Raw genomic sequence first — 19,976 nt, forward strand, 5'->3', positions numbered from 1 at the left:
AGGGAATAATAGGGAGGATAGTTGATGAGATTAAATATCCTAATTGTTTCTATAGTGGTTAAATCAAAAGTTTTACTATTAGTTGTTATTCCATTTAAATTTTTTTATTATTGTTTCTGAACTTTACAGTTTCTTTGCTGTGTTTACAAAAATCAAGAATTTTAATTTATCAAATAGAAAGAGAAATTAATTGATTGGTAATTGATAATTCAGTCCTTGAGGACGATACTTGGTTTCTTTACCATTTTATTACAAATTGCGACTGTGTGCACTTGCATAGCAAAAATATCGCCACAACATGCAATCCATTTCATAACAAAACAAAGGAAACACATGTTGCATCATACTCAACATAACATTTCAAGATAAAAATTCTATATTTCATATTACATGGTTCATCATCATACATAGCACATCGTTTTCCTCATAATAAACCAATCTTACAATTTCATAGCATAAACATAGAAATTCTATTTAACTTCCTTACCTCAGGTCCAAGCAAAGCAAAAATGAGAAATTTTTTACAACGAGCCTGTAATCATAATCAAACGTTGTCTCTTAGAATCACATGTCAATACTCGTGCCCAACACATATACCCCACGTGTGCATGGGCCATGCACACATGGTGCAAGTTACCCAATAATTCCAAACATACACATTTTCACGTATCTTTTATAATTCCAAAAATCATAAAAGAACAATGCTAATTCTACCTATTTACCATTCATGGTTACAAAGCAAAAACTATATGTTTGAACAATAGATATATATTTGAACGTAAAAATGTATTTGCATGCGACATGCATATGTGGGAGCGTTGTTAAAAAGTAACGTTTTAAAACGATAATTCCTACATGCTTATTTCTTGCTTTTTCAAAAAAAAATTCAGCAACATTATTACTTTACCATTATTTGTTTCTTTGAGCCCCATAGTTTGATTAAACAATTCAATACATTATCTTACTTTATAAAAATAATTCATTTAGCTTTTTCTTAATTTATCATAAAATAATAGTCCCATTTATTATTTTAAATAACATAGAAAATAACAAAATTTGTATTCATTTAGAAATACTAAATAATTTTCTTGTTTCCTTTAGAAAATAAGTTTTTTTCTAAAGTCATTAAAATTACATGATTAACTGTGATAATTTAAAATTTAAAATGTGAGAAAAATATATTTTCACTTATATTATTTAAGTCTTGAATTATGTAGGTGTAAGACCCATTAATTTTAAACAAGATAATTATTTTAGTTTAATAACTCAAAGTTTCAGCAACTATTTATTTTGTTTAAAAATCATAGGTGAATTTAAACCAAAATATTTTTCTCATTTAAATAAAAAAAACTGCACCTAAATAATAATGTGAAAATTCATGTTTACATTTTAAAAAATATCACGTTTACATAAAAATCATATTTTCTTCCTAAAAACCAGCATGTGTTAATTTGATAAAAACACCATTTAAATGTGAAATAAAGTACACCTTTATTTACTTAAAATTAAATATCACTAGAGGCATCACATGTGCATTTTAAAACATTGTTTCACCAATTTACTCACCAATTATATACAAAAATCAGCAAGCATAATTAACATGAAATTCAATCTTTAATTCATGTTTTTTTTTAAGAAAACTCAAATCATAACCTTCATGTATCAGTAAATTATCATTTATACAAAAACTCAAGACAAATTCTCAATTTAACCAATTATCTTAGCATGTTACTAATGAGTATAGGTGACACTAAAAATGAAAAATAAAAAAACAACACAACATGCATCAACACCCTATAGGTCGAAATACTCATCATCATCTCATGTTTTCTTTTTGCACTTTACAAGAACATGAAAGAAAACATCACAAACCCTAAGCATGTTCCTATTTACCAAATAACATGACAAAGTTCATATAACAACAAGAGATACATATACAAAATCAAACATGAAATCCCTACATATGCTTTGGTCGAAACTTTCATGGTCATAAACATAAAATACCAAAATCATCATAGTTAGTGGATCAAAACCAAAACCCTTGCATGCTTTTACATAGAACTTTAAAATCAAACAAGCCATATCATCATATCTTAGGGAAAAACCCTAGGTATCAGAACATCAAATATCACCATCCTCATCATTCAGACAATACCTATAACAAGAAATCAACATAGTTTCATTGGCAATATCAATCTATACTCAAAACCACATACCATCATTAACACCAAATCAAACACAAGAAAAAATAAATAAAAGTGGAACCATTACCTCTCTTGATTGTAGATTCAAGAACACAATAGTGACAAGAACCCAAACTTTGGCCACCACTTGTTCAAGCCTATGGTTTTGAAACCCACAAAAAGAAAGAACAAAATATTAACATGAAAGCTTAGAAATAAAAAAGATGAGGATATGGATTAGAGGATTTAAATCACTTAGGAATCAAGAACACCAACCTATGCCTTTTTCGAAACCTTCTTCTTCTTTCTCTTCTTTCTTTCTTTCTTTCTTCTTTTCTCTCTTTCTTTCTTTCTCTAGCTCTCACACACACTCTCTCTCTCTCCTCCTAGCCGACGACACCCAAGCATAAAATGTCCTCTTCTTTCTTTCTTTCTGTTTTATCTAACCTAAGACAATAACTAGTCCTAAAGAAAAAAAGGGTAAGTTTCATTTTTGTCTTTTTTTTTTTCATTCATTTTATTTTTATTTGATTTTCTTAATTAGAGGAAATAAAGAGTGCATAAAATATAACTACTCTTCTTCCTATTTTAGCTAAAATTATCCAATCAATTAACTAAATTTACAAATAAAAAAGGAAAAGAAATCCTCCATTTCCCAATATAGTCCACACGCCCACTCCTCTCTTTCCTCTTCTTTTTATATTATTTTTAATTGTTTTACTTGAATCAAATAAAAGAAAATAGTGTGTAGGAAAACTATTGCATGCTCACCATGCAACCATGCACATGCACACACCAAATTGCTTCACTACCTACCATGCACCTTGGTGCATTCAACCAAAACTTATTTTCTTATTTATTTAAATTAATAAATAAATAAAACAACTAACAATTAAATTCACACAATCCCTACCAAACAATTAAACAAATTTCAAACACTTAACAATTATTAAAAAAATTCAAATCACAAAATCAATAAATATAAAAAAAAATTGGTGCACTACAATATACCCTCCTTAAAAGGAATTTCGTCCCAAAATTCTTTCTTACCAAATAACTCAGAGTATCTTTGTTTCATGTCTTCCTCCAACTTCCATGTTGCTTCTCGTTCCGTACTATTCCTCCATGGGACTTAAACTTATGGAATCCTTTTGGATCTCAATTCCTTGATTCTCTTTTCGATAACACACTCGAGTTGTTCATCGTATAACTCAAGTCCTACTTCCGGTGTAATGGCTCATAACTCAGAACATGAGAGGGATCTGACACGTACTTACGCAACATCGAGATGTGAAATTCGTTATGCATTTCAGCTAGTTCTGGGGGCAGTTCTAAACTGTACGCAACGTGCCTACTCTGTCCAAAATCTTAAATGAACCAATATATCTCAGGTTCAACTTCCCTTTCTTCCCAAAATTCAAAACACCTTTCATCGGTGAGACTCTCAAGAAGACAAACTCGCCCACTAAAACCTCATTGTCCTTTCTCTTAAGGTCCGCATAACTTTTTTCCCAACTTTGAGCGATAAGCATCCTTTGGCGAATTTCTCGATCGCCCCGCTGGCATCCCTAACTGGCTCGAGGCCTAATATCTTCTTCTCCCCGACCTCATCCTACTGCAAAGGAGATCTTCACTTGCACCCATATAACATCTCATAGGGAGCCATCCCAATAATGGAGATAGCTATTGTTATAGGAGAACTCCATTAGGGGTAGATATCGACTCCTAGACACTGAAAAGTACAATACACAACATCTCCTCTAGAATCTGTATAGTCCTCTCAGACTGGCCATCAATCTGGGGATGGAAAGCGGTACTAAACTTTAACCACGTACCCATGACTTTATGTAATCCCTTCCAAAAGTTCGATGTGAATACTAACCCTCGATCAGAAATTATCGACTTTGGGACCCCATGAAGCCTCACTATCACACTCACATACAACTTTGCATACTGGTTCACCGAGTAGGTGGTCTTGACTGGTAGAAAATGGGCAGACTTAGTGAGCCTATCCACTATTACCCAAGTAGAATCATATTGTTTTATGGTCCTAGGTAGCCCTACCACAAAATCCATTGCTATATCTTCCCATTTCCATTTTGGAACGTAAAGCGGTTGAAGTAGCCTTGCTGGCCTTTGGTGTTCTGCCTTGACTTGCTGACATGTTAAACATCTAGCAACAAACACAGCAATGTCTTTCTTCATTCCAGGCCACCAATACAACGCCTTAAGGCCGTGGTACATCCTTGTCGACCCTGGATGTAAGGAATATGGTATTTTATGTGCCTCCTTCATAATACCCTCCTTAACCTCATCATTGTTAGGCACACGGATCCTATCATTATATCGCAGCAATCAATCCTTAGACATAGTGAAGTCGCAACTATCACCTTTTTGTACCAACGCCTCCTGCTTTATTAGGGCTTCTTCAACTTTCTGTTCTTCTCTAATCTGTTCCAGTAGGGGGGATTGTAATGTGAGGTTTGCTAGGCCTCCTGTCACGAACTCAATACCGGCATTTATAATCCCTTTCTGCAGAGGCGCCTCTATTGTGTTTAGAACTAAGACACTTCCATGTCCTTGCCTACTCAATGCATCCGCCACCACATTGGCCTTGCCTGGGCGGTATAGAATTTCACAGTTATAGTCTTTCAGTAGTTCTAACTACCTTCGTTGTCCCATATTTAGTTCTTTCTGAGTGAAGAAGTATTTCAAACTTTTGTGATCGGTGTAAATTTCACACTTATCCCCATAAAGGTGATGTCTCCACATCTTTAGTGCGAACACCACTACTGCTAACTAAAGATCATGGGTGAGATACTGTTGCTCATAGTCCTTGATTTGTCTGGAAGCATAATCTACTACCTTCCCATCCTGCATCAACACACACCCTAAGTTGTTCTTTTGTGCATCACAATACACCATGAATTTCCCGCCCTCTGTGGGAACACAAAGGATAGGTGCAGAGATCAACTTATCCTTCATAGTATGAAAGCTTTCTTCACATTTTCTCGATGCATGTGAACTTTTGATGTTTGGGGTCAAGTTTGTCAAGGGTGTGGAAATCTTTGAAAAACCCTCGAAAAACTTCCGGTAATAACTCGCTAACCCTAAGAAGCTTCAAACCTCTGAGGCATTCTTTGGCTGGGGCAAGTCTCTAATGGCCTTGATCTTTGATGGATCCATTGCTATTCCATTCTTGGACACTATATGCCCTAGGAAAGTCACTTACTCCAATCAAAACTCACACTTAGAGAACTTAGCGTATAACTGATGTTCTTGTAGTCTATTTAGGGTCAACATCAAGTGCTCCTCCTTGGTCTTTGAATAGATAATGATATTGTCTATAAACACTACTACAAACTTATCCAAGTAGCCCTTAAATACCCTGTTCATCAAGTCCATGAATGTTTCTGTGGCCTTAGTGAGTCCAAAAGACATCACTAGGAACTCATAGTGCCTGTAGCGAGTCCTGAAAGCCATTTTAGGAATGTCTCCCTCCTTTAGTTTCAACTGATGCTACCCGGATCGCAGATCAATCTTTGAGAATACTATTGCCCCTTGCAATTGATCAAAAAGGTCATCTATCCTAGGCAAAGGATATTTGTTCTGAATGGTGACCTTATTGAGTTCTTGGTAATCGATGCACATTCTCATGCTTCTATCATTCTTTTTCACAAATAGGACCAGGGCCCCCCATAGAAGATGACTAGGTCTTATGAACCCCTTATCCAACAATTCCTGTAGCTTGGTCTTGAGTTCCTTCAACTCTGCAGGTGCCATTCGATAGGGTGCTTTAGATATTGGTGTTGTTTCTGGTGCAAGTTTGATCACGAATTCGATTTCTCTGTCTAGAGGTAAACCTGGTAATTCCTCAGGAAACACTTCTGGAAACTCACAAACGATATGAACATTCTCTGGTTTCAACTCAGTCTCCTAGGATTTATCCACCACACTAGGCATATATGCCAAACACACATGCTTCATCATATTCCGAGCTTCCAGTGCCGATATTATGGGTGTACAATAACCCACCACTTCTCCCTTAAAATAAAAGAGTTATCCTTTTTATTATCTAAACTCCACGATCTTTTTCCGACAGTCAATCGTCGCTCCATGTTTGTATAACCAATCCATGCCAAGTATGGCATCATCGTCTGGTATGTCTAATTCTATAAGATCTAATGGACACTCCCTACCCTCTATTGCTATAGGTGTTTATTGTAAGCACCTAGTTGACAACATCATGTCTCCTGACGGTAACATTATACTAAAACTATGCTCAACCAGTTTACAAGGCATATACAATTTATCAATCATATTCATAGCAACATAAGAATGAGTCACTCTAGAATCAATAAGGACTCTACACATCATACCAGAAATAGGGAGCTGACTTGTGACCATGGTGTTACTGTTGGCTACTTCCTTTTGGGTCAAAGAAAAAACCCTTCTTGACACTTGGTTGTTGTTACTACTCCCGATTTCCACTGTGGGCAATCCTTCCTTAGATGGCCTGCCTGACCGCACTTGTAACATTGGTTGGTGTTGGTGACATTCTCCCACATGTTGTCGTGAGCATTGAGGATGGCTGGGGTGCTCAACTCTGTTGTTCTGGTGATTCCCGTGGTTACGATCATTATTATGACTGTTGCAGTTTTTGTGGTGGTTATGAATGTTGTGATTGTTGTTATTTGTGGCCGTGGGTCTAGGCCTCTTGTCAATGCCACTGTTTTGTCCTTCATTAGCTTTCCTCTTATTTCCCTCATGGAAGGCCTTGTTTCTATTGGCCTCTCTTATGGCCACATTGTCCTTCCATAAATGGTCCTCCAAGTATTCTTCTTCGAGTGCCTTATCCAATACCTCAGCATAACTGACCACCTCAGCATTGGTCATCTTAACATCGCTAGCAATCATTGGCTTGAGTCCTCTCATAAACCTTTGGACTCGTATGGCTTCGATTGGTATGACTTCAGGTGCAAATCTAGCCATCCTATCAAATTTCTGTGTAAAATCAGTAAGAGAGAGGTTCACCTGAACCAAAATCACGAACTCGTTCACTTTGGTTGCCAATACAGTTGCACTGGATCGTAAGGATAAGGTTTTGCATAATAATACTATACCCTTGGTTAAGGTGCATGGTGTAGCCACGGGGTAGAAGAAGCAACATGGGAACTCGAAGACTGGATGAGAGAGTTATACCCATAATTGTTCTAAGTTTTGAGGATGAAACTTGTATACGTTGTAGGTATTGTAACGCCCCGCATTTAGGGCACCGGGTAAACCTTAGTTTCAGTTATTTTAATTCCCTGCATTATGTATTATTTCAGGGGAACAATTTATGTTACAACAAGTTTGTGATGTTTGAATGCTATCCATATTGTGGTAAGTGCAGTTTTTTTTTAGAAACCGAGACCTTTGGTCATGGACCGGGTCAAAAACCCTAATCGAGTAAAAATATCAGATTAATTAAATAGGAAATACTATGGCATAAAAATATATATTTTGTAAACTGGGACTTTAAAGTGGAGGCAAAAAATTTAAGAAAAATTAATTGAGGTTTGAATTCCAATTAACCAGCCTTAAGAATGAGAATTTCTTGCTCGGGCCTCTAAGGGCATTTTGGTCAATTTGATAAAATTAAAAAAATTATGTGATACGTGAAAATTTTTATTTTTGGATCACATTTAATTTAATTAATTATGCTTGAAGATATTTAAAACTATAGGGTAAAATTTTAGGAAATTTTAGAATAGTACCAAAGGGCCCTTGAATGTCTAAGGAGAGAGGTAAAAGTGAGCAAGGCATAAAGAGGTCTTTTCCAAGGGAAGAGAAAGGGTGTAGTGGGCGGAAAGACTATGACTAGGGCTCTCAAGAGCCTAGGACATCTACCCTAGGAAGAGTAAGAGCCTTACCCCACTCATTGGCTAAACCCTAATCATTTCTCTCTTACACTTCTAATCATTTTTTTTTTTAAAAAAAAATCCTTTTCCCTCAAGAAAAACACTCCCTTCCATTTCCTCTCCCCAAAAATGAAACCCTAAGTCTATCTACTCTCCATTGTTGCAATTTTTCTCTCCATGAGCCAAGAGCACTAGTGTTTCTCTCTAGAACGAAAATAGCAGAGTGAAGGCTTTGAAAAGTGTTTGAAAGATGATGAAAATGGCTAAGTGAAGGGTCCTATTTATAGAGTTCAAGGAGTGAAACTAACTCTCATTTCAATGAATAAATAAGTGATAAAATAAAGCATTTTTCGCTCAAAAGATGCCCAGAACTCAGTGAAAAACATTCAGGAACAAGTCCTTGTTGTTGAGGGTTGTTTCTAGCTTCAAATTCCACGAAATTTCAAAAATGGCCACTGGAGCTGATATATCATCGCCTGCACCATAATCCCAAGGGTCTGTGGTTTCGTTCATGCAAAGTTGACGTGTTTTTCCGTAAAAGAATAGGCGATATATCAGACGCTATAACTGCGATATATCGGTTTATGCTGGTACATTAAACCACGTTTTGGAATATTTTAAGCACACTTAAAGTTGTTTAAACTACTTTGATTGAGTAGAACGAGATCCTAGCATCTGGGGGAAGGTTCTAGACTTCCTAGACTTATTCATGATTATTTTTATTCATCTAAAACCTTAAATCTTTAATAAACATACATGTGACAAATGCACATTCTTAATTATTCTATCTAAACCTTAGATTATTATAAATAATATTCCTAGGACTTTCTTCATTAATCAAACCTTATGATAAAATTAATATTTCTAAACTATAGGCTAAACTTATAAAATCCATAACTAGTTCTACGAGTTAACTAAATCCCGGCTTTGAACCAATATCCACGAAAAGTAAAATACTACAGCGCAAGATAACACTATCTAAGTAAGTAAAAATTCTAGGCGCTACAAATAATTTGAACTAGTTTTAGAAGGTTTACTCAAGACCGTGGTCCTAGTGGGTTTGCATACTCATGACTAAGATAAGCAGTTCGGCTAGCTACCGTGACGACTATGAACAACGACTAGCCACTGGGAACTAAGTAACAAACCGGTTCACCACCATTGACTATGTAACTAAGGCCAATTGGCCACCGCAATTTGTAAGAAGTTTGGTTTAACACTCGTGACATAAGAGTCCAGTTAATCTCTATGACACATACGTAAGTTGATTCCATAATCAAATCTCTATGACCAAGAAAATATGACGAATTCTTCTAGGAGTCTAGGTAATAGGTTTAACTAGTTTACACTCGTCGACGCTATGGTACGATATGTTAAGATATGTGAAGTTATGTTTGATTGTTCCTCCAGAACCCTAAGTAAGTATTTATGTTAAGATGAACGAGTAAGTAAGTATGTATGTTAAGATGAATGAGTAAGTAAGTATGTATGTTCAGATGAATGAGTAAGTATGTATGTATGTTAAGATTAATGAGTATGTAAGAAAACTTAGTATGCATGATAAGAACTTAAAGTATGTTAATAATGTTATGTATGTTATCAATTAAGACTGTATGTATGCTATGGTATCTTCTGGTTGCAGGTGCTTTTTTAGGATTTGAATTTTGGTTATGAGGCATGACCATTAGTTTGGTAGAACATCCGCACGTTCTTAAATTGTATGCTAGGATTTTGTTTTCACCAGAATCCTATTCTTTGTTTGTTATCTGCCTAGATATATTTGGATTAAGTTCTTGATCCATTTACATGGTTATGCTTATTAAGTTGTTCTTACTAAGTATTTCGCTTACCTAGTTGTTTCGTGTTGTAGGTAAGCCCAAAGGCAAAGTGGATTAGTGAGCGCTGGAGTTTATCTGCGAGATTGTACATGTGGACCAACCTTTTGGTAATTTAGTTTTTGCGGACTAGAACCCATATGATAATTAATAATTTATTTTGGGCTTGTTGAATGTTTTTAAATTATTACACTGTAATTCACTTTTAAATATACACATACTTTTGAACTATTGCATGTTTTGAAAAAAAAAATTATATGTATTTTCTGTTACCTTATTTTTAGCAAACGATTATGTTTTTCTGCAAATTATGTTAAGAAATTTTATGGGACGTTACAATGTGTGTTGTAGTATTATGTAACATTTTAGTTTTTTTAATAATTTTTATAGTTTTCAAAATCTAGAAAGATATATTAAATAAATTACTAGATTTTATATTTAATAAATATTACAAAAATTAATACTAATAAATAAATATATTTATTTTATGTAATATTTTAATTTTTATTAATTTTAAAAGTTTTTGAATTTTAAAAAATATTAAATAAATTACTAAATTTTACATTAATTATATTTTCTGAAAATTATTATTAATAAATATTTATAGTTAATTAAAATATTTAGAGTTTAGTGAGAAATTATCATTATAAGTTACTGCTAACATTTTATAATTTACTTATTGTAACAATTTAATATGTTCGTGTGTTGAAGAATATTGTAAACAAATAAATTGAAGAATATTGTTGAGAAACTAAAATTCATAGAATAAAATTCATAGACGACAAATTAAAAAGAGAATAAAACTAACATTTTCAAAATAAGAAATAACATTTTTCACAATTTGAGCAGACTATTATCTTTATTTTCATCATGAACAATCCTTAACAGTTCTTTGTAAAACGCCCTATTCTATTACTTTGTAAAACATCTCACAACTCATAAATAAATAGAAGATACCACTTAACATTATGAAAGTCAGTGGGACCTTGATAAAACATGAAAGTTGGGCACAATAGTTTAAAATAAAGATAAAGCGTTCTTATGCATCGTTAAAAGAAAAATAAATTTAAGTCCCACTGATAGTTTTAAAACTAAAATCCATAACACGATTCTTTAAAAACTCAACCCTTATGTTGATCGTTTATTCGTTCATAGGGTACCCCCACGCCATACACACCTAGGTGTCGGAACTCTCCATATCACAGTGCATGCCAAAGAGAAACCCTATTTATTACCTGAAGGGGGGAAAGTAAGGGGGTAAGCTAAAAGCCCAATAAGGAAGTACAAACCAATACAACAATATTCAAGGAAACACAATAAGAACATATTCATATCGTCATAACCATAATCATAGTCATACGTCATAACCATACATCATAATCATAATCTTTGTGATAATGGTGCCACTATTGTCCATGTCACATCTTGAGGTAACCAGTAACAGCATAAAACTAGAAAGACCTCTTTTGTGAGGTAAACAAGATCTCAGGTCCTTGAATAACCTCGTTGCGTCTGCCCTATGAGTTACGTCATATCCTTAGTAACTCCTTTGTTGTGTCATGTTGAACATGCTAGCAACCATTTTCTATTTCATACAACGTACAAACATATGTAATCCATTTCATAACAAAACAAAAGAAACACATATTGCATCATATGTAACATCCCGTGTTTTGAACACCCGTTAGTAGCCGGTTGGAGCCAGTGAAGAATTATGTGATTATTATTTCAATAAATAATATTATGTGAAATTATGTTATTTTGTGAATTTTATAGCTGTTATGGTAATTTGGTAAAGGGTTTAGGCCTATGCAAAGACAGTTGGTCTTGGACCGAGGGGCAAACCCTAATAATGGAAAAATCTTGAATTAGTTAAAATGAGGATTACTATGGCATAATAAAATATTTGGCAACTGGGACTGTATAGTCGAGCCAATAAAATTAAGAAAAAATTATTAAGGATTTAATTCCAATCTACCAGGCTTAAGAATGGAAATTCTTGCCCGAGCCTCTAAGGGCATTTTGGTCAATTTGAGTAAATTCCCAAAATTATGTGTTATTTGACAAAATTTTATTTTTGGTCACATTTATTTTATTTAATTTAGCTAGGAGATATTTAAAAACTATAGGTTAAAAATTTGGTTAAATTTAGAGAGTGAAATTACCAAAGGGCCTTGAGTGCATTAGAAGTGAGTTAAAAGGAACAATGAAATTTTAGTCATTTTCAAAGGAGTAGAGAGAAAGGGGTGGGTGGCAAGGCTAGTCCTAGGGCTCTCAAAAGCTAGGACACATATCCCTAAGAGAAGTGTAAGAGTCTTACCCCATTTACAAGTTAAGGGGGTAATCATTTTTCTCTCACAATATTTTTCCTCTCAAAAAAGAAAAAGGAAAAAGAGATACTCTCTCTTCCACTTCCCTCTCTCAAACCCAAAACCCTACCCCCTCAATCTCCATGGCTGCAACTCTTCCCACTCCTAAAAGCTAAGCACTCATCTCCCCATTGAAGAAGGAAGAAACTCAAGAGATATCTAGGCATGTGTAAGTTTTGAACCCTAGTACATTCTTTTTCCTTCTCCTTTTCTTTCAAACCCGAATTCCTAAGGAGTTTTACTATGCATGCATGTGATTCTAATAGCCATGCATGTCATGGATCTTGTGCTCTAGGTCTAAATGGAAGTTGTTCTAGGTAGATCTCAAGATTTGAAGCTTTTGATGTTTTAGTGAGAACAAAGGTAAGGATTTTAGAGTTTTGGTAATTTTTCCACTCATCTCCATCTCCATCTTCTACCCTAACACTCTTTTAAAAATCTACACGTGGAACCTTCCTGGCTCAGTTTTAGTGCATAGAATCTAAGGAGGAAGTTTGAAAAGCTAAGGAATCTCATCTCCAAGCTAGAAATATAAAGGTAAAGTTTTTGGTTGGTTTTTGAGTTGTTTTTACTTATTGATGTTAGATCTGGTTTTATAGGTTATTTTGTTGGTTTCTGAAGTTTATTTAATGCTTGAGGGTTAGCTTGGTTGATTTATTGATTTGCATGCATGCATGTGGCTAGGGTTTTGCTAGTTGTGGAAAAATGCATGCTGCCAAGTTTTTGTGGTCTGACTTCCAACGGGTCAGATCGTACCCTACTACCTCTATTTGTGGAAATAATTTATATGTTTGTATATTTTTAGATGAGTACTTGAGTCTTTGGAAAATCTAAAAAAATTGTTTTTAAACCTAAGTTATGAACTATTTGGCATCTTGATGCAATCTGGATAATTTCTCGGCAACATGCACTGCCCAGATTGTTTTGAAAATTGAACATGTTTTACTGAGCCAAAATCTATTGAAATTGGTAAACTGTTAGTTTAAATATTTATAAGGATCACAGAAAATTTTTAGGGGAAAGGGAAATTTTTTTAAAGAGTAATGATTTTTCAAAGTTTGCCCTAATAACTTGAAAACGAAATTTCTGGGCAGCAAGCACTGCCCAGATCTTCATACATTTTTTAATTGGTTCCCCTATCCTAAAAATTATGAAATTTTGAGAAAAAATAAATTAAATATAATTAAAGATCCTGGTAAAATTTCAGAAATAAATGGGCTACGGTGTAAGAGAAATAATTTTCCAAAGAACCCTAAAAATCTGAGAAAAACTCCTAGGCAGCAGGCACTGCCCTGATTTCTTTAAATGGTTTAATGGTTTTTGCCATCCCAAAAATTATGAAAATTGGTGAGAAATTTTTTAAGATATGTCAAGGTCCTGGTAAGATTTTATATTAAAATATATCACAATTTAAGAGTAGTAATTTTTCTAAGATTTCCTAAAAATGGGGAAAAATAGTAATTTCGAACCTTAGCAAAAAACATGTTTTGGGAGGTTAGTTCTCCTAACCTAAATTGAATTTTGACGTGAGCTTTCACCTAGTTCCCGTCATTAGGACGCATAATATGTGAATGGGATTTTAAAGGGTTGTGGTTAGAGAACCTAACATAGAATATGAGCTTAAAAGTGGGATTTTTATCACGTTAAAATGAATAGTGAAAAAGTTAGGTTCGAAATTGAAAATGAAGTTGTTTTAAAAAATAGCTAAAGTTTTGGATATCTAACCAACCTCAAATTAGCTTAAGGTTATGAGAATTCATTTTTACCATTTTCTAAACACGGGTTCCAATTTCCCTTTGTTTTTGAAAATGACGTAATAAAGATCCTAGGTTATGGAATAAAGATATAAAAAAATGGGAGTTTGGTTTTATAAAACCATAAATAAAAAAGTATTATCATCAACGGATAATAAATTGTAAAAGGTAGAAACATGGTATTTTTGGGTAAAGAATTGAAAACTGTAAATTCCACACTTGAGTAAAAAGTGGGTAGTTTTCTAAGATTAAGAGTTGTTTAAAACTCCTTTTATAAGTAACCAAAATACACGTAATGCAATTGAGAGAGTCATCTAGAGATAGAATATTAAAATGCACAGAACAGAGAGCAAGTTGCGGTAAGGACGATTTTTCTCAGGAAAGTGTTAATTGATTAATGCAGAATTTGGTCTTATGCACTGTAAAGTGTATAAGAGAAATTTTAGTATAGAGTCTCTAAGAGAACTTTATTGAATGTATCTATCATAGAATATTAGCTATACGAGTATACGATAGTTTAATCTGAGTACACTGTTTTAATTACAGTAATCGCAAAGGGAAAAGTGGATAGCAGAGCTTAAAGATCCAGCTGGGAACTAAGGACTCCAAGTAAGTTAGCCTTTCTCTTTCTTGGCTACAACATGAATATACTAGTGTGTGCTTGTAGTAGTAGATTTCACTAATTTTTTTTGGGTCATTAAAACAAAGGTATGCTTAATGTCTACTCTTGCAATGCTTTGGTCTTCTGCGACTAAATGGTAAGTGTTGACCACGATTTTGGCCAACGACGAGTAGACGCCAAAGCTACAATAAACCTTCAAGAGAAAAATACGACACTGATAATTTTATAGTGGTTCAGCCCCAATTTATTGGTAATAGCCTAATCCACTTGGAGTTGTGATATATATCCTACACTTAAGGTCAGATGAACTTGAGCCAACTGAGTTTCTTAAGTGTAAGTAGAAAAATACATAGTTTCTCTCTCTAAACTATCTCAGATAATGCCCCATGAATACCTCAAGTAACAGTTCCAAAGTCTCCAAACTAGAGAGTTTTTCTCAATCTAAAAAGATCAGATCCCCCCAAATGATGGCATGAGCCATTTATTTACAGGCTCATGGATCGTACATCAGATATCTGCCTTTGATCAGGTCCTTGATTCTTCCAATAGACTTTAATAAATAAAATATAAATGAATTTAAATTACAATAATATAGCTATTATTTCGGGATATCTGAGAGATTCCCGCGACAGTTGAGAATGATTCGGGTTGAAGCTGTTACTGAGGACATAGGCAAGCACCTCTCATCGGCAAAGCACACCTCTGGTCGGTATAGGCAAAGCACTCCTCTAGCACACCTCTGGTCTAGCATGACACATCTCTGGTCTAGCAAAACACTTTACTGGTCGGGCAAAACAAATGACTGGTCGGCCAAAACAAATAACTGGTCAGCCAAAATGACTGACTGGTCGACCAAAACAGATGACTGGTCGGTCAAACCGACTGAATGATTGGCAAAACTCCTAACTGGTCAATAAAAAATCTTTACCGGTCGGAAAGAAATTCTATCAGGTCGGTCCGATTACTTTATCAAAACTCCGAAGAGCCAACACATTTATTGACTATTAATGTGCCATTTACTAACCATGCATTGCCATTTGTCACTTCTGATTGCCACATCATCGAACTGAAATTTTGGGGATAACATTTCCCCCCCAAGTTTATTATATGATTTACTCGTATGATAAACTTTTTCTCTAGCAAAATGTTTTTGAGGTCATCCAAAAGCTTCCATCCGGTAAGTAACTTTCACTTTTGAATTAAACCCCACGATCAAACGTTTCCTTTAGCCCATCAAACTTGTTTCTTTTACCATTCTTAACTGATCAAATTTCTTTTGTCCCTCGGAAGCCTTGTGCCTCGGAACCCAAACAGCTTCTTGGAAATGCGACTCCTCAGACATGCTACTCCTCGGACGCACCCCAGCCGCTCGGACACCACCCCAGCCGCTCGGATACCACCCCAGCTGCTCGGACACCTCCCCAGCCGCATGGACACCCATGCCTAATCAGACATGCTACTCCTCAGATGCCCCTAGCTGCTCGGACACCATCCCAGCCATTCGGACGCCTATGCCTTCGGACAGACTGCTCCTCGGATGCCCCCAATCGCTTGGACACTTTCCACCATCCACTTGGACGCAGCCCCAGCTGCTCGGACACGCAACCAACATCCGCTCGGACGCAGCCCCAGCTGCTCGGACACGCAGCCAACATCCGCTCGGACGCAGCCCCAGCTGCTCGGACACCAGCCTTCGGACGTGCGCGATGGCCTGCTTGGGCACACTCGGCATCCGCTTGGCCATCACCCGATCGATCGGGCGTATGGCATAGCTACTTAAGCATATGCCTAAAACTTATCCCTCTAAACACCATAAAAACACCTTGTTCGAATCTCTCAAAAGTATTTTGAGAGATTGATTTCTCTCAATCAATCTTGGGGAAAATTGACTTCTCTTCTCAAAGACATTTTTTCACTATGTTGTATGTACTTTGCATTCATTTGTTCGTGTTTGTTTGATTCACTCTAGGGACTCATCGCTGTTAGTCATGCTCAACAATAGAGTTTCCTACTCGACCAATGATATATGCTCAGCCGACCAGGGAAGTTGTATATGCTCTCCTGACTAGGAAAACTTTGCACCTGATCAGCTAAACTTTGTACCTGGCCAGTAGTTTACTCTTTTTTCTTGTGAAGACAATTGTTGCTTAGCAGCTTTGATATTTTTCTTGTACAGCCGAGCTGTTGGCATTTATACTTTAATTTTCTTTGCTAACTTGAAACATTCTAAGTCTTTTTAGACTTAAAAAGTTATAAATTTTTTGTGAATAGTAAAGTCACTCTGATGTATGCCTTATATTTTCGCATGAGTACTTAGTATTCTAACATAGACATTCTAGACATTTCATAAGTCCCTACTAAGTATACTTTCTCACACTCTTATTGCTCTAACATTTTATGAGCATAATGTTTATTTTCACACGAATCTGCTTCTAACTTGAAATTTTCTTAAAAAATTCCATGTTACTTAAGCTTTGTCAAACAAGTTAGCTTAATGGCCCTTTTGGACTTCAAAAATTTACAAGTCAGGCTAAAAATAGATATCTTAACTCATGCTCTTATTGCATGTGTTAAATTATATACTAGTATACCCCATGTGCCCCCCAAATGATCAAGGGTTGAAAGATCCTTAGTCACTTACTACTTGACCGAATCTGTTCGAGCAGTTAATTACTCGTGAAACTCATAGAATATATGGAAAATATTCGAGCAGTTGAACACTGCTTAAATGTATCGACCAGTTGAACACTGTCCGATTTTACCGACCAGCTGAACACTGTACAGATAATTAACACACATGCATATTTGTAGCAAGAATCGTCCACGCTGCGCGTAGTATCTTTTATTACTCGTAAATTATAAAAGGATAAAACGTGTCTAATAACGAGTCTGAAACAACAAAATTTGTTCAAAAATAAAATGACTGGTTAGCAAATAACCAACTCATAAACTAAACTTAAATAACAAGTGAAACAACTTGAAATCAAGCTACCACTCTGAAAGCGGTATTTAGAAATAATATATCCACAGACACTCGCCGCTCTAGTGGTTTCTGATCCTAGCACTCCCGCTCATATCGAAGTGTCTCGGCATACCTCTCCCTTGCTTTATTATTATTCTCATCCAAGTGTGGACCTCCACATATAGTGTCTGTGGTAAAGTCCACAGGCCCGGGTTGCAAGGGTGGAGATCTCTGTCGTTTGAACCCAGGATTGTTGCTGCCTCCTTCTCCTTGGGGTGTCTCCGCATGGTACTTTTTCAACTTACCCGACCAGAGAAGAAATTTTATCTCATCCTTGAGGTGATTGCATTCATTCGTGTCGTGACCATAATCTCCATGGAAACGAAAAAACTTATTCATGTCTTTCTTCCTCATCTCTTTCCTCATGGGTGGAGGTTTCTTTTAGGGAACCTCTTCATGAGTAGCAAGATATATTTCCGTTCGGCTGTCCAAGAGAGTGATGTAATTAGTGAACTGAGGCTCATACTTGGTTGGCTTTTCGTTTGAACTCAACTTTGCTTTCTTTTTTTCATGGTGGTTAGACCCGTTATTTCCACGTTTCTTTCCACCATCCTTAGGAGGGTCAGTTGATTCTCCCGAATTGTTTATGCCATTCTCCTCTTTCTCGACTGCATCATTCAATTTCATATACTTGTCTGCTCGGTCAAGAAATTGTTGAAGTGTTGAAATTGGATTTTTATGTATACTATCCCACAAAGGGCTCCGATAAGTTATCCCAGCAGATATGGAAACCATCTCCTACAGTAGTTGCTTTATTGGCTTCTCTCATGAATCTCTGTATATAATTCTTTAAAGACTCATCTTTTCCTTGTTTGATATCTGCTAAGTGGTTGGCATAAACTGTTGGAGTCCAGGCAGTGTTGAATTGTCTACAAAACTCCTTCTTGAATGCTTCCCAAGAGGTAATGGAGTTCGGCTTAAACTTCCAATACCATTCCTCGGCGGTATCTGACAAGGTAGTCGGGAAAACTCTACACCAATAATCGTCACTCACCCCGAGCAGTTCCATCTGGTCCTCAAATTTCCCAACAAGTCTAATGGGATCTGCCTTTTCTGTATATACTGGTAGCACCGGTGCTTTATATTTTTCCAGCGGCTGGGCTGCTCTAATCTGGGCACAAAATGGGCTACCACTCCGGTGGTCTATCACATCCATCTCGGAAGGTCGTTTTGACAAACCTTGCACTGCAGCCATTAGCATGTCAAGCTGTGCTTGGATGGCTGGTGCAACTGACGAAGTTCCAAGGTTGTGACCGCCTGGTCAAGCATTACCATCTGGTGCACTGTCGTCAAGTATTTCTACTTGACTGGCAGGGCGGTTCAGATTTTGCCCTTTCACCGGGACAGTCCTCCTCTTGTTGGGGATAACGTCCCTTAGATCCTTCTAGGAAGCATGCTTTCCTGCTCGATCGAACACCTTACTCTTCAATTTTTCAGAGGGCTTACTACACGAGACATGCTCTCTCCTACTACGCTGCTGGCCGGGGTGCAGTGGAGGCTTTTCGGTACGTCCCGGACAGTCTTTTCCTCCTTGTGGGTTGTTGTCTTCTTTATCCTTTGACTGGTCGGTGTGATGACTATCAGCCTTATCACGACCATGCCTATCTTTGAACTGTGAAGTCCTCTATCTCGAGGAGTCCTGGTCTGATCCTGCCTGGGTGGAGTCTTTTTACTGCCTGATCAGTGACTCCCTGATCTAGAAGTTTCTGATCGTTGGCTCCTGGAGGGGGTTCTAGAGTTCTCCCTTTGCATCGAGGCAGTTCCAGATCGGACTCCCCCATCTTCCTAACCAAGGGGGTTACTCCGACTTCTGTCCGGTCCCTGAGAATTGGCTCTGTCAGTGGTCCTCCAACCAGCATTATTATTTCTTGCTCCCTAGGTGGCTGCTTATGCCATGGCTTGAGCATTGGCTTGGGCCAATTGGGTAGCAGCTTCTAGAGCAAGTGATGCTTCATGATGTCTCCGGTCGACTTCCTCCTGTCATTGTCTGATCTCTTCACTTCTGGCCCACATATCGCGCCTTTGCTGCTCTAACACAGCTCTCTGCCTGGCCATCGCTTTATCTAAAGACTCCTGCCGAGCATTGAATTGCATCATCTCCTCTTGGAAAGCACCTATTGCTTCCTGGAGTTGTTCAACTTCTGGAGTGATCTCCTCGAGAGAGACCCTGGGCTCAGTCTCTAGGTTCTGCGGTCCAGGACCTTTTGATCTAGCAGGCTCTTTTGACGTGCCTGACTTTTTGGATGCCACATTGGTATTCTTAGGTGCCATCTTGATATGATAGTCAT

The sequence above is a fragment of the Humulus lupulus genome, chromosome 3 (assembly GCF_963169125.1).
Source record: "Humulus lupulus chromosome 3, drHumLupu1.1, whole genome shotgun sequence".
NCBI classification, from domain to species: Eukaryota; Viridiplantae; Streptophyta; class Magnoliopsida; order Rosales; family Cannabaceae; genus Humulus; species Humulus lupulus.